We start from the raw sequence: 12,254 nt of genomic DNA, 5'->3' as shown, positions 1-12,254 counted from the left end.
GCTTGACAGGTATGAAAACCACGTCAGGGACAAACCACTGGAGGTGGAACATCCCCTTTCCTCAGACACTGCAGTTGGTGTCACTATTTCCTTGGGTTTGTGCCTGGCTACAAGGATTTTATAGGGTTTTGTCTAATTAATTAAAGAAAACAAATTGCAAAATTACCTTCTTATTAAACTGCTCTCACTACGGAAATAAGGCTGATTACTTCCTTGACAAACTTTAATTAGGCAGCTACAACAAGCTGTAATAAAGAGCACAAATTAAAAAGAGATCATATTAAAGGTGGCTTTGTCAAATCCTGTATTAATGCTGGGCAACACACACAGTGATTAAATGATATGGAGAAGCTCCTCTTTCCTACCCTGGTAAAAATCTATCATATTCCTGGAGGAAGAACAGTTTATATAAAAACATCACATTAATAGCCGACTCATCAATGAGTGTTTAGCAGCAGTTTCTTTCCATCAGCAGCTCTTAACTTGCATTTTTTTTGAGACTCAGCCTTTACAATGTTCTTTATCTTTTCTCTAAATTTATGCTTGTACTACACATGACCCAAGGGTACTGCAAAGCCTCTGAGAGATAGAGAAGCTTTATTACCTGCGCATTTATTCCCCAATTTGTCTTTCCTCTTCTGGTATTTTAGTGCTTAGATTCAGCTCAGCTGAAAACAGAACACAATTTGAGAGCAATTTGCATAAGAATTGTAAGCAGAGGCCCACACAAATTAGGCATTAATTAATGATCACCTAAAGCCTTCTGTTGAATGCACCCTGAGGAGAAGCAATGCTGAGAGTGCTCAAGTATATGTGAGGGAAAGAGCAGGTAAGCATATCAATAGAACAAGCAATGCTTAATTCTTCTCTAATATTTATTGTAGCCCTTGGGAGCAGAAGGGAGCTGAGGCTCTTTGCTCCCAGAGCATGGCAGGAGCTGCCCCCGCAGCAGAGCTGGGTTAGGAGGAAAGCTCAGTGTGTTTCAGGGAGCAGCTGGGAAGCTGGGCTGGGCTTGATGTTGGAGGCTGTGGTGTGGCAGAGGTGATGCCCTGGTGCCCTGAGACATTGGATGTGTGCTGGAGGAGGCAGGTCTCTGCTGCCCAGTGTGGGATCCAGGGGGGTTACCCACCATGGGGTAACCTCTGCTGCTGGTCCCTTCCTGCTGCTCTATGTGACACAGCTTGCCCCGGTCTGCCGGGTGCTGAAGCCAACAGGTCTCTGCACCCTGGCTCCTATCCCAGAGCTCTCTTGAAATCCAGTATTGTGGAAGTCATTCCTCATGCCTGTAGTGTTGATCTCGGTGAGAGCAGGGGCATCCATCAGCAGCAGTTGTGAAATATGCTCTTCTGTTTGTGAGCTGAGGACTAGTTTCTTTGTGATAAGAGTGTGAAGAATACAAACCCATCCATTTTCCTAACTTGGTTTCGTCTTCTCTCCTTCCCTGCTAGTTAGAATCCAAAAGACATCAAATATTTAATGAAGGATGTTTTCTGATGCGTTGTTTGTTCAGAAACTCCTCCGCCTTAGAGTCCATAAATTTATAGGGAGAATAATGAGGAAGGGGGCCCTGCTGACAACACAGACTTGCTGCTTTGCCTTTTTTTTTTTTTTTCTTCTGTAATACACTGCTGCATTGTAACTGCATCTCCCTGAAGGTAATTACCACAGAAGCCATCAGCTCACTCTCAAGAGATGCCTGTTCACAGGTGTGCATGGTGGGAGCCCAGCCCTGTCTTCCATGTGATGTGCACACAAGTGAGCTCTGAGATGCTGCTCTGAAATCAGGTTTCTCAATTACTCATTAGTTAATGGCTCCTTGGGGAGGGCTGGGCTGGGACTGGGGAACCTGTCTAGTGATACAGGACCAAAACCATAAAGGTTTTATGTGAATTACAAGAACAGAGGCCGCTGGTGCTGCACTATTAGCCCAGCCACCTCCTAGCTCCCAGTGCTTTGCTGGTAGGTTTTCGCCTGTGTTCATGGTGCAGGCTGCAGACCCTCCCCAGTGCCCACCAGCTGGGACAGCCATCCCACAGCACACGTACCACCCCGTTTCCAAGCCTCCATGCATGTCGGAGCCCAGCTCCTGGCTATCTGTGACTGTGGTGCTTGGGGAGCCCTCCTGCCCAGACCTTGGCCCATCCACTCCCTTGTGTGCCTGGTGGCCAAAGTAGCCAAAGTAAACCTGCACGGAATACTTAAGCTCTTTTCCAACTTTTTTTTTTTTTTTTTTTCTCTGCTTTACTGCAGGGCTCTTAATTTGATGAATTCATGTAAGACATGCTAATGTAGCAGTAAAGACAGCAGGCAAAGCTCTGTCTGCTGATCCCAGACACAACAGACTTCAGCTGCACCGCTGAGCATGGTGCATGCTGATACCACTTAAAAACTGCCATAAAGAGAACAGCAGTGTCTGTGTCTCTGAAGAAGGCGATCGTGGCTTTTCGGTTCTCTTCTCTCCCTGTGAAAGGACTGCAAGCAGTTGTCTGTGCGACAGGAGAAGGCTGCGGGGCTCTGCTCCCAGGTGCTGAGGGCAGGCCTGCATTCTACCCACTGGTACAGCCAGGTCCTCTGCTTGGTGCCAGGCTCTTTTATGCCTGAGGATATCAGGGGGTGATGCTGTGTGTCTGCAGCTCAGTACAATACAGCCACTGCAGTGTATATTTTGTGTGAAGTGTAGCAAAAAAAAAAAAGGCTGAGACCACTTCTGACACCACCACAGAGTCTGTGTCAGGCAGAGGTGATGGATATAGAGAAATGTTGCTGTAACTATAGTTATACATGTATACACTTCTTCTGTTTGACTTTTTCTAGTGTTATCAGTCCTTGAGCAGCTCCAACTTCCCACACTTTACCTATAGAAATAGAGGTCTGTTACCGGGTTACAGAAAACTCGCTTATTGTGTTTCCAGAAGCAGTTCTCCTGTGGCCACTGGGCATGGCGACGTGTTGGTACTTCCACAGCACACAATAATTGTCATGGTTTGCATGTTGAGAAGCAAACTTACAGTGTCACTGTCTGCTTGAACTTGCCCACAGCGTGTTCTCATGTGATGTAGATTGAAATGAAGCCACCTTGGGATGCCTGTGCCTAGAGAGAGCAGCTCCAACAAGAGAGGACAAGATTGCTGGGTTGCTATTTTGAAAGCAATTTTTTTTGCTTAAATTTTTGCTCTATTTTGATAAATGACCTGACTGAGAGTGGCTGTCTGCTCATATAAGGAGCATTTAGTCATGTGGCATAAAGCAGCATATCTAGAGATTAAGGTGTGTGGTTTTGCAGTGCCTAAATAAGTCACAAATTAGATATTCTGTGTGGCTGCTCACCCCTTGTGTGCAGCACTCCAAGTGATTACCGCTCTCCTCTTGGTCTAATCAAAGATCCTCAGCTCAGAGCAGGTTTCTAATTGAAACACTTGAGCACAACATATCTCACTAAATTAAATAACCTTTACCCAGACAAATCACTGTGTAGTTTTGAGTCTCATACACAACAGATTTTGCACCTACCCAATGTATTACTTTTTTTTTTTTTTTTTTTTTTTCCCTATCTCTGTAAACAACTTCTCCTGAAAGGTAAATACTAATAACCTGGACTCTGCAGTATTTCATCTTCACACAGCTCCTTTCAAGATACCTACTAAAAATTATAGCAAGGCATTTAACTTTAGATGAGATGCTTGGACACACTTGTGCTGGGAGAGAGGCTGCTCCTTGCCCTCCCGGTGGTTAAAGTGAATTAACTTAGCATGCTCTAACTTAGCTTGGGCTCTAACTCACATCTAAGGATGGCTTTGAAGGGCTTGTGGGCTTTCTTCCTCCCTCTGTCAGGGGCAGGGACATCTCAATCTGTTGCTGAGCTGCTGCAGCACGCAGCTGAGCATGTAAAAGCATGGCAAGCTGGCTGGATTTGCTGAGCTGGGGCTGCAGCCCCAGTAAATCAGAGCTGGCTGTGCATGCATGCAAGCATTTAAAGTCACAAATGCAAGCTTATGGCTTGTGCTGAAGATACGCAGCCATGCTCTCATGCTGCCTTGAGTCTGCTTGTGTTTTAACGCTGCAGCCAGAAGACAGGCTTTATAGGTGGAGGTCAGTGGTTAAAGAGCTTATCCTAAAAGGATAGTGAAGCAGATCTCTATATGCAGGAAAATATTCAAATATATGGCTGGAAAAGGTGCATAAAATTGTGTCTCAAAAGAGATTCTCTTTGTGAGGTTATAGGAGGTGGGACCTTGTGTGGAAGGGGTCAGCCCCGCTCTGCCTCTTTAAGAGCTCAGCTGTTTGTTGTCTTGGGAAGAGCTGCTGATTTCTCTCTTTCTCTCTTGGTTCCTGTATAAAAGTGAACCAAAGTGGTGTGTGGCCAAGGCTGTCCCAGAGAGCAACCTGCCCAACCCACGTTTCCTCCCTCTAACAGAGCAGAGGGAGCTGGGCTCACTGCCCCTGCCTTGCCACCGTGGCCATTTGCCATTTGCCCAGCTGGATGTATCTGGGCAGAAATGGTGTTACTGGAGCCTGCAGGGCTCATCAGTGCTGTCTGTGCTCCTCTGTGCAAGGAACTCTAATGCTCTGGATAGCAGCAGCACTATTTTTTGGCCAGGCTTTCCCCAGGATCATGACAGCAGCACCACGGGCTGGAGGAGAAGTGCCATCCATCAGTAACGCGGTGGCAGCTATTGATGGGAGCTGACACAGCCAGGTGATAAGCTGCAAATTAGATCTCTTTCTCAATAAGCAGTCATTTACAAGGCACTTTTGTATCTTTCTTTTTTTTTTTAAAGTGTGATCAACAGCTCATCACTTATGGATGGGTATCCTCCAGACAAGGGACTGCTCACAGACAGTTCACTGGAATTGTTCCTGCTTTCTGGTTTTGATCTAAACCATCCGCTGATGAATTAGAAATATTTTTAAGGACAAGAGGATGGTCGATGCCATATTTCTGGTGTAAACTTTAAATAGGGAGGCATGTGTTAAAACTCATGGACAATTTGTGAGCATCTCTCAGACATGCCAATCTTTCCTTGGCATCCGAATCATCCTTAATAATGAATAAAGCTGCTGATATCCCCAAACAAATGTGAGCCTGGAGTTTGCCAAGGGAACAGATGCTGAGTTGCATCCCATTGTATGGTTAAAATCCCCAGAAAAGGCTTCTCAGAAAATCTACTAGCCACATAAAATTGTTCTTGGGGTGAACGTAAAGGGGACATGCAAGTATCCCCAATATACTCTGCAATGGTATAAATTAAAAATCTGCTGTAACAGCTGATAATCTCTGGAAAACAGCATCAAAAGGAAATGACTGGTCATCTTTGTGCTGGCTAGTGTTTTTTCATGGCTGCCTTGCAAGCTTTTTTTGGTCAGTCTGCATCCTGATATTGCCCCCAGTTCATACAGAAACGTGTTAGCTCATGGGCAGAGCTTGCTGTGTGCCAAGGTGTGCTGAAGTGTCACCCCTGAAATCCAGCCAGGCTGCCTGGGGCTCTGAGTGTGCACCCTGTGTCACGGAAGGATGAGTCTATATTTCTTACTTAAAGCAAGGTGTAAAAGAAGTGGCAAGTGCCTCTGGGGTGGTGATCAGGGCTGCTTTTGCCTGGCTGTGATTCACCCCTGCCACTTCTGAGGAACTGCACTGCACCCGGCAAAAGCTGTGCATTTTTTAATCATGATAACCTAAATGAAATTAATGCAGTTAATAGGCTTGTTATCTACTCTTTTTAATAAACTCGGCTTTCTAAATGGCACGAAGGACCCCACTGTGTCAGACATGGTAGAAGTTTACCCATGAGATGTGACCAATAGCCCCTCAAGCAGTTGTGAGAGGGTCTGCTAATTACAGCACTGATGGACCTTCTGAAATGTAGGGGTTTTGTTTCTTTTCTCAACCTGATACATGGGCTGCAGAGCATCACTCTGTCACGATGCTGAAATGCAATTGTATTCCCCCACACATGGAAATCCCTGTGTCTTGGCTCCTCCTGGAGCTCTGGAAGCTCTCCCTTCTGACTGCAGGGAGAAAGCAGAGCCTGGGGAGCCTTCCTCTGGTGCGACGCACCTCGCAGCCCCTGCCAGCTGGATGACAGATGTTGTCACCTTGATGTTCAGCTGCAGAACTTGATGGTTTTGTGGGTGGGTGGGGAAAGCTTTTTATTCACATTGATTTGTTTGCTGTGTTTTAAAGGACTGCTGTAGTTCAGTGTCTCCTAAAAGATGAAATACTGCTCATGGTGCATCCTAATACCCAACCCTTACGCTCGTTTCCATAGGGTACTGTTTGCTCAGGAAAATGGGATAGTAAAACGACAGACTGTGCTTGAGTGAGCTATTAGGAGAGTGGAGCTGTATCAGAAAAGTTGTATGGGGATGTGGGAGACTGACGGCAAACAAGGCTCTGGTTGTTCATAGGAACTTCTTCATCTGAGATTAATGACAGGAGGTTACTGGCATCTTGCTCCGTACCCTTTTTTGGCTCTGGGACACTTGCCAAAGTTTAGACTCCAGCTCTGAGTGTTGACAGGCGGAGAGATCGCTTCAAAATGTGTTATGGACATAATTAGTTACTGTTATCACAGTTTTCTTAATTAGAATATCATAAAAAGGGGAAGTGTGATGATTTACATGGGGAAGATCAGGAGAGCAGCAATTCTAAAGGCCAGAGACTGAATGTCAGATAGCAGCAGAAAGGTTATCTGCCTTTTGGATGAGCGATGGTGCTCACCTGGGATGTGCAGAGGGATGCCTGGAGGTGCTCTCGCTGGGCACTCAACTTTTTTTTTCCCCTACTTTCCACTAACTCAGCCAAATTGTGCAAGCCTTTGTTCAGCAATTGCCCATCCATCTCCTGCAGAACGGCTCACCCCTGCCAGGATCCTCTGCAATGCTGATAACTTGTAAATGGTAAAAGAAAGCTTAATTTTACAAAGGCAGCAGCTTCTTTCATAAGCTACATTTTCTTCCTGCTGCTTCTAGACAAGAGAACGTAAGACATCTAAGTTATTTATTTTTATAATTACAGGGAGGAACTAGAAACTTGTTCAGAACAAGAAAGGAAGCAAACTGAAGAAACTCAGTTATTTTACTGATACCTTCCTTGGCAGAAATACTTAGATCCCTGGCAGATCCTGTTCCTCCCCTCCCAGATCCCTCCTGGGGATCCTGGGAGGCCACACGTGTGCCAAAATCCTGTGCCCCCAGTGTGTCCCCTAACCTTGGGGAGCCTGCAGCAATGCCAGGGCAAATTGCCTACTCAAGGGAGCACCATGAATTCCTCCATGCACCTTGCAGAGAGCCGTGGCACTGGGATGCACAGGGGTTAACTAACCCTTGCCTCCCCTTCTTCCCTTGACAGATTCTGGTGAGACTGAACTTCAGGTGCTAAAAATTCAGTGTGACTCTCCTCCCACCCATCCCATGAAGTAGTGACTGAATCATAGTTCTCCTGAAGGCAGAAGCTATGTTTTTTCTGACTGGCTTTTCCTGTGCATACAACTGCACCAACTCGCTCCTTTATATGCTCGGCTCCTCCGCCCCCTCATTGAACACTCACACACTTGTTGCTCCGAGAAGTAACGATTGCAGGAGCCAGGAAGTGTCTGTACCCATCAGGGACAACAAAAACCACTGCTACAAATGCAAAGAATTGGGATTTTGGCTCTGAGCTCGTTCCAGGGAAACGTCCCCATTTGCCCTGGGATGAGCGTGGGATGCTGCAGCAGCATCCTGTGCACTGAGCTCCCAGCTGTGGTGCTGGCATCACCTCACAGCAGCCCACGGGCGATAAGAAGGCACGGGAAAGGAGCCTGGCCTCATACATGGGTTGCTTTCCTCTGCTGCTGTGCTGTTTCTTCTGCTCGGGAAGAATGGAAACGCAGCGCGGGTTAGCAACGCACCAAGCCCTGCACGTTTGTGCGAGGGGCCTGCAATTTTCGCATTTAACACTCCGTTAGAGCTAATGGAAAGCTGATATTTTTCTGTAGGTGTGAAATTAACCTTTCAATAAAACTAAGAGCTATCTCACGCATTTTTTTCTGAGCTGAAGTTTAAAATAGAGCAATTATGAAACTTGCTGAAAGACTGCCAAGTTTTCTTGTTGAAAACTGCTGCAAATGAATTATGTTTCCCTTGTGATTCACAGCATAGTGTGAGGCAACTTTAGTTTGTATTTAAATCTGCTTCCGCTGAAGACTATTTACAGCTTAAAGAAATCTAATTTTTTGGACAAAGTTGTCAGACTCCATCAAATAAAATGGGCTGCAATGTCTGATACTAAATTGATTTTAAAAAGACATTAAAAATGACATTGTTTTTATGAATGCCACATGTAGTAACTCTGTCTGTACAACAGAAGATTGTCTTTGAGCAAGAATGGCTGATGCTGAGCAGAGCGGCTCCTGTCCTTGTGGAGCCTGTTGCAAGCAACATGGAGAAGAGTGGAGGCTTTCTTTTCCTTAAATCCTAGCAAAGGGCAGTTACTGGGCCAGCCCTTTATCCTCGTAGCCTCTGTGTAGAGGCCAAAGTATGCCAATGGGATTGCCATGGGACACTGGGAAACTAATAGAGCTCACATCCTTTCTGGAAATTCAGAGGGCTTTGCATCCTGCTCCTAAAAACAATGGGTTAAACATTACAGCTCGCTGCTCTTTTACCCAGTGCCATTCGCTCTGGGCTGCAAGGAAGAAATTCCTGGGAAAATGGAAAATGTCAGCTCTGGTCTGTGGCAGTGCCACAGCTGTGGTGTCTCGAGTGAGCTGAGAGCTGCTTTGCTGGCCAGTTTGCTGGGAAAGGGATTGAACTTTGTGAAATTTGGCTCACAGGATGTGAAAATGAAATGGGTCTGCAGAATGGATTTTAAATAAGGAATTAACATTTGAAATGTTTCTGTGTGGAAAGGCCTTGTGTCACCATATACAAATATCTTCCTTTCGTGTGTACTGACACCTGCACCTTGAGTTGGAGTCCCATAAACAAACTCCTTGTGACCCTGAGAGCCTGACAAAGTGATTCTTACTGGTGCTTGGGGGTTATGGAAAATCCACATACCTAGAATCATAAATTCCATGTAATGGCAAGGTAATTCTTTGAGGTATTTATATCTGAGGTTAAAAGAGCACTTACCGATTTATTTTCTAATTGCTTTCCAAAAATAATCCAGAGGAGGAAACAATCTCCTGCCTAAAGCAGCCCCAGCACTCAGAGGTGGCAGCAGCAGGTCTGAGGGCAGGTGACAAGGCCGTGCCTGGAGGCTCTGCTGCAACTTTTTGCTGGGTTCTGGCACGGGAACTGGGCAGGCTACCTCCTGAAGGTGGAGATGAAGCTTACAAGCCAGAGCTAAGAGCCTTGCTGCTCTTGGGACCCTGGCTGCTGCCCATTGTGCTTTCCCCACTGCCCAGGGACCCTGTCCCTGCAGAGGCAAGGCAGGGTCTGCTGTGACCCCGTTCACAAAATCAAGGTATTTTGCCACTCACTATAGCTTAAATAATTACAGGTGTGACTGCTGCAGCTCACACACCGCATATGACTCTACTTTTATGGGAACACCGTGGTTTATCAGCAAATCGTGACCCAAACCCCATCCGCCTCACCTCCGGTTTGGGCCAGGCTGGGGCACCACTGTGAGCAGGGCAGGTTGGGATGAACAAGGCATGTAGGGCTGGGTTTTGGCTCCCAAATGGTGCTCCCAGCCTTGGTCTTGCTGAAGGACTTTCCTGTGCTCCATGGGCTGCTCTTTGGTGCAGAGTGAGGTGCGTCTGGGGACCTGTCCCGGTAGAGAAATGTCAGCTCAGCAACAACTGAATTATTTGCAATCACCTCTGTGCCTGTGTATCTAATTAAAAAGAAACCATTAACATGTCAAAGTAACTGATATTCTAGCAATCTCCATAATTATCCTCTGGAAATGTCTGTCAGCTGTACCAGGTTCATATATTGCCATCCACCCTAATGGGAGGTGTGCTTGTGTAATGGGCTTGGTGCTAGCAGCTTGAGCAAGGTGAGGATGATTTACTTCGCTGGAGACCTATTTTGATAAATGTAATAGCTAGTAGATAATTGATTTCTTGGTAAAATTCAGCTGAGTGTGTCATGATTCTTGAAAAATACAGCCAAGTGGCTTCTAAAAGTGATGAATAATGTTTCTGATCTCGTTTATGTCAGCCTTGCATCAGTGTAGCTGCAAGATCTAGAGGGCGAAGGCTCAGCACCAAAGTCAGCATTGATTTAAAGGATGCTGAAAGTAGGCCTGTTGTCCCACAGCCATTTGCACAGCCCCATGATGGGAACAGGCTCCCGAAAAAGCAGAGGACCTGGTGCACAGCTGATGGTGTTTGGAGACACTGGAGTGAACCAACCACCCAGCACTGCTTCTGAGCATGAGAAGCAAGTCCTTACAAGAGCAGAAAAAAAGGACTTCTGTTGTTGTGGACGGTGTGTGTCAAGTCAGAGTAAATCACAGTGCAGAATTAACAGCCACAGAGCAATGCTCACCCTGGAGGCTCCAGTGCAGAGTAGTGGGCATGCAGGGAAGTCCAGGTTTCACAGCCAGAATATTGTTCTACAGGAGCCAAACCTCATAGTTGAGATTTTCTATGTACTTTTACCACAAAGAAATTCACTAGAGGTTTTAAAGAATAGAAGTATGGAAGTTCCTTTATATCATAAAGGAAAAAAAATATGTGTTTTCCCCTCACGCTCATGTTCTGCTAGAGCTGGAACAGCAGGAGCTCTCTTCTCCATACGTGTTCACATGGGAGGGTCCTGACCCAATGGATAATTCTGGGAAATTACCTTGTCTCCTGTCTGAAATCACTTAACTGCAATAATAGTAAGTTGTCAAAAAGCTGTAACATGTGGATTTTTTTATTTTTTTTGCCAAAGGTATTCTTGTAGAATGAGCTATGCCTGGACTTGTGCTATAAACAGCAGCAAGAGCTCATCAGAAAATCCCCATTATAATATTGAAAGTGTGACCATACCGATGATAGCAGAAGCCATGAGTTTGAGCCCATCCTGGCTTATGGAGTGTTGTCAGTGCCAGGGGTAGTTTTGGGCTGTCATTTATTAAGGGGGAACTCTCAGCTGTCTTGTCTACGATTCTTTTCTTGCAGCTTGATCATAATCACCAAATTAGCTCAAATTAGTTGCTAATTTTTTATGTAGCCACTTTGTCTGAACAGTTTTCTATTGTAAGATGCAAGAGGGAAATATTTGTGCTGGGTTTCTGAAAGGATTAGGTTCTTGTACAGCTATTAATCTTGGAAGCTGATCAAAAGAAAATTGCATTTCTTATTTCAGTGTATAACACTGTTCCTTATGTAGTTAATAGCACAAGGGGCCTCGTGTTCATGGAAACCTCCAAACTTTTTAGCTGTCAGGTGCCAAGCAAGTAAGATGTTCTCCAGTACACCACCTCTCCCCAAGGTCCTTCAAAATTTCTGTTTAAATAAGAAAATTAATTTTACTCAATAATGCACAGTTGAGGGATTTCAACCAGCTCTCATTTTAGTCAAATAAATTAGCAGAACTCTCTCTACCTTGGATAAAAGAGATTTCTCTGGTAGTGAGTTACCTGCTGGTGCCAAATCCTTCTGGTTTTGAGTTCCTTGAGTGTCATCGGTGGGGGATGCTGAGCTGCAGAGAGGGCGAGTGGCTGCTGCAAGGTGCTTCAGACCTGTCACGTGCATTATTTGTCATCATTATTTCCTGTTCTCACCACCAGACCACCCTGATTATGACCTCATGTGAAAGAGAGAGAAAAATTCTGCCCGATTTAAATTAAGTCTCCACAAAGTGGAGTAGAGGGTGTGAGGTGTGGGAGTTTCTAAATCTGCCACCAGAACAGGGGCAAAAGCACAATATCCATAGAGCTCCCCAGGAGGCTGCTTGGGGAATTTCACAGAGCTTCCAGAGGCAGGATAACTCATTAGGAAAAAAATTGCCTGTTAAAAACAGATCAAAAAAAAAGAATAGATTTCTCTACTTAACAAGGCCAGGCAATATTAATATGCAAGTGCAGGGAAATGGCTAATGAATAGGATTCATCCTTACGAAGGCAATCTATAACCTCTCTGAGTGCTACAAGTGGTGGGGAAGTCACTGCTGAAGTGACTGGAATTAATGAGCCGTCACAGGAATTTTATCAAGTTTTATAGAAAAGTCTTTCACTTGCTCCCGAGGAGATGGATATATTCAGCGAGAGGCGGAGAAAAAAATCCTTTGTATCTGCTTAAAGGTTGAATGATCATGAAGGCTATAAAACC

The 12,254-nt window shown here is 45.3% G+C and overlaps 1 long non-coding RNA gene across 1 annotated transcript; it reads left to right on the top strand.

Moving 5' to 3' along the window:
* Positions 1 to 663: 663 nt before the first annotated feature.
* Positions 664 to 8,556, top strand: LOC311442103. Its single transcript, XR_014696445.1, has 2 exons — positions 664 to 829; positions 7,349 to 8,556. It is a non-coding gene; the product is annotated as an uncharacterized lncRNA (long non-coding RNA).
* Positions 8,557 to 12,254: the final 3,698 nt, after the last annotated feature.

The sequence above is a fragment of the Aythya ferina genome, assembly GCF_964211825.1.
Source record: "Aythya ferina genome assembly, chromosome: 10".
NCBI classification, from domain to species: Eukaryota; Metazoa; Chordata; class Aves; order Anseriformes; family Anatidae; genus Aythya; species Aythya ferina.
The sequence above is the reverse complement of the archived record's forward strand: the minus strand, read 5'-3'. Positions and strand labels throughout refer to the sequence as shown.